Below are 3,897 nucleotides of genomic sequence, written 5' to 3' on the forward strand. Positions count from 1 at the left end.
TTTTAGACCTTTTTGTGTTGTGTATCTCCTAACTACTTATTGTCATTTAAGTTGAGTTTGGTACTTTTGTCTTTTGAACTTTGTAGTAGCTTTTTAAATGTCTGATTTGCTGTACTTATTAAATATTTGGCTGTACCTGTGAGATTTTTTCCTTTCTCACATTTCTTATTTATAGTTATGGCCTTTTCTCTTTTGCTTAAAGATAGCCCTTTAACCTTTTTGTGAAACTGGTTTAATGGTGATGAAATCTTTCAGTTTTTGCTTGTCCAGGAAGCTCTTTATCTCTCTTTTAATTCTGAATGATAACCTTGCTGGGTAAATTATTCTAGGTTGTAGGTTTCTTTTTTCAGCACTTTAACGATGCCCTGCCACTCCCTCTGGCCTGTAGTTGCTGCTGATAAATTAGCTGATAACCTTATGGGGTTTCCTTTGAATGTATCTAGCTTTTTACTCTTGCTGCCTTCAAAATTGTCTCTTTCCCTTTACATTTTGCCATCTTAATTACAATATGTCTTTTTTTTCTCATTAAGCTTTGTTTTAATGGGTCTCAAAATTCTGTGACAGATTTTTAGTCAATTTGCTAGCATTAAAAAGTAGTGATTTTAAAAATTAATAATTTAAAACCTGTCATACCAAAAAAAAACAAGGTCCACAAAACAATCTCCTTTTTTCTGAAGGTTTTACAATGCATTGTAGTCATTAACCAGTCTTTTACTATTACACTTAAATGGCCATTTGAGACAAACAGTTCTGAGACTATTCTTCCAACACTGATTAAGACTGGGGTGGCAGATATTGGGGATGATTTTCTGAGCTTTCTGAGCAGACTTGGTGACCTTGTCAGCTCCAGCTGCCTTCTTGTCCACTGCTTTGATGACATTCACAGCAACTGTCTGTCTCATGTCACAAACAGCAAAATGGCCCAGAGAAGGGTAGTCAGAGAAGCTCTCAACACACATGGGCTTGCCAGGAACCATGTCAATGATGGCAGCATCACCAGATTTCAAAAACTTGGGGCCATCTTCCTGCTTTTTCCCTGAACGACGATCAATTTTCTCCTTCAGCTCTGCAAATTTGCAGGCACTGTGAGCTGTGTGACAATCAAACACAGGTGCATATCCAGCACTGATTTGGCCTGGATGGTTCAGGATAATAACCTGGGCAGTGAAGTCAACTGCCTCCATGGGTGGGTCATTTTTGCTGTCACTAGCCACATTGCCACAACGAACATCTTTGACAGACACATTCTTGACATTGAAGCCCACATTTTCCCCAGAAAGAGCTTCACTCAAAGCTTCATAGTGCATTTCAACAAACCTTACTCCAGTTGTAACATTGCCTGGAGCAAAGGTGACACCATGCCGGGTTTGAAAACACCAGTCTCCACTCGGCCCACAGGCACAGTACTAATACTACCAATTTTGTAGACATCCTAGAGGGGCAGATGCAAAGGTTTGTCAGTAGGACAAGTTGGTGGCAGGATGCAATCCAGAGCATCAAGCAGCATGGTTCCACTGGCTCTGCCATCTTTATGGGTGACTTTCCATTTCTTGAACCAAGACATGTTAACACTTGGCTCCAGCGTATTGTCACCATTCCAACCAGAAATTGGCACAAATGCTACTGTGTCAGGGTTGTAATCACTTTTCTTAATGTAGGTGTTGACTTCCTTAACAATTTCCTCGTATCTCTTCTGGCTGTAAGGCAGCTTGGTGGAATCCATTTTGTTAACACCAACAATTAGTTGTTTTACACCCAGTGTGTAAGCCAGAAGGGCATCCTCATGGGTCTGCCCATTCTTGGAGATAGATAGCCTGCTTCAAATTCACCAAAAGCAGCAGCAACAATCAGGACAACACAGTCAGCCGGAGATGTGCCTGTAATCACGTGTGGGGTTTTTTTTTTTTAAGATTTTATTGGGGAATTTGGGGAAGGAACAGCGTTGGGGAATCGGGGAAGGGGAACAGACAAGTTGCTGTTCTTTTGTTCTTCAGTCTAGTTGTGGAGGACGTCACTTAACTGTCTCATGTTGGTATTATGATTATTGAGCTCTTCCTGGCTGAGGCAGATTGGTCACCAGCCATTGGACGGCTGCTCACGGCAACTCACGGCAGCCCACTGCAGCTCCACTGCAGCCTACACTGTCGCCGGCGACTCACAGCAGCCCAGCTCCAGGTCAAGCTGTTGTTCACCATCTTAGTTGTAGAGGGCGGCAGCATCACTGGCCCATGTGGGATCCGAACCAGCGGCCCTGCTGCTCAGAGCTCATGCTCCCAAGCCATCTCTTAACCAACAAGCCAATCAGCTGGCCCATATAATCATGTTTTTGATAAAGTCTCTGTCCTGGGGCATCAATGATGGTTACATAATACTTGCTGTTCTCGAATTTCCACAGGGAGATATCAATGGTGATCCCATGCTCACGTTCAGCTTTCAGTTTATGCAAGACTCAGGCATACTTGAAGGAGCTCTTTCTCATCTCAGCAGCCTCCTACTCAAATTTTTTGATGGTTCTTTTGTTGATACCACCACATTTGTAGATCAGATGATCAGTAGTTGTAGACTTGCCAGAATCTACGTGTCCAAAGACAACAATGTTGATGTGTATCTCTTTTTTCCCATTTTGCATTAGATTTAGCTGTGGTTTTCACTACACCTGTGTTCTGGTGGCAAATTGGTTGTGAAAAAGCTATTGGGTTATCAGAAAAGTCATGATGTATATTTTCTAAGTTTTTTCATTGCAAAAATACCTCATGACTTTTCCTACAACCCAATTCAAAATGTTTTTATGTTTTGTCTTTTTTTAAAGATTTTTTTTACTGAGGAATTGGGGAAGGGAAACAGTGTTGGGGAATTGGGGAGGGGGACAGCCAAGTTGTTGTCCTTCAATCTTAGTTGTAGAGGGCGCAGCTAACTCAGCTCCAAGTCCAGTTGCCATCTGGCCTCCTGTCAGCAGCTCACGGCCACTCAGCTCAAGGTGCCGTGTTCAATCTTAGTTGTGGATGGGCGTAGTCCACCATCCCATGTGGGAGTCGAACCGGAAACCTTGTTGTTAGGAGCACGTGCTCTCACCAACTGAGCCATCCTGCCACCTGTTGGCAGCTCAGTGGGCAGCTCAGCTCGGCACAGCTCACTGGCCCATATGGGAATTGAACCGGCGACCCTGTTGCTCAGAGCTCATGCTCTTAACCAACTAAGCCACTCGGCTGGCCCCTATGTCTTTGTGTTTTTAATTACAATATTTCTTTGTGTTCATCTTATTTGGAATTCTCTGTGCTTCCTGGATCTGGATATGTTTCTTTCCAGGTTAGGAAAGTTTACATCCATTATTTCTTCAAGTAAAGTTTCCTTTCTCTCTTTCTTCTCCATCTGGGGTCTCTATAATGTGAATGTTTTTGTGCTTGATGTTTTCCCTGAGGTCCCTTAAACTATTCTCATTTAAAAATTTTTTTTCCTCTTGGTGTTTTGATTGGTTGATTTCCACTAGTCTGTCTTTCAGGTCGTGACCCAGTCTTCTGTATTAACGAACCTGTGCTTGATTCTAATGCATTTTAAAATTTCAGTTATTTTATTTTTCAGGTCTGCTTGGTTCTTTATTATACTTTCTAACTCTTTGCTGAAGTTCTCCCCATGTCCCTCTATTCCACTTTCAAGTTTGGTGAGCATCCTTATGACCATTTTTTAAAAAATTCTTTATCAGGCAATTACTTATCTCCATTTCCTTAGGGTTTCATTCTGGGGATTTTTCTTTTTCTATTTATTCACTCAGAACATTTTTAATAATGTACATTTAAAAAGGTAGTCTTCTTACAAATTGTTCTGCAATTCACATATACAATAGCTTGGAAAACAATGTTTAGAAAACAAAAGCCAATGTAAAAAGACAGATTAAAACAA

At 41.4% G+C, this 3,897-nt stretch overlaps 1 pseudogene; it reads right to left on the bottom strand.

Annotated features, from left to right (window-relative positions):
- Positions 1–680: 680 nt before the first annotated feature.
- On the bottom strand, positions 681–2,352 carry LOC109395961 (elongation factor 1-alpha 1 pseudogene; annotated as a pseudogene).
- Positions 2,353–3,897: the final 1,545 nt, after the last annotated feature.

Source organism: Hipposideros armiger, unplaced genomic scaffold (assembly GCF_001890085.2).
Source record: "Hipposideros armiger isolate ML-2016 unplaced genomic scaffold, ASM189008v1 scaffold_497, whole genome shotgun sequence".
Taxonomy (NCBI): domain Eukaryota; kingdom Metazoa; phylum Chordata; class Mammalia; order Chiroptera; family Hipposideridae; genus Hipposideros; species Hipposideros armiger.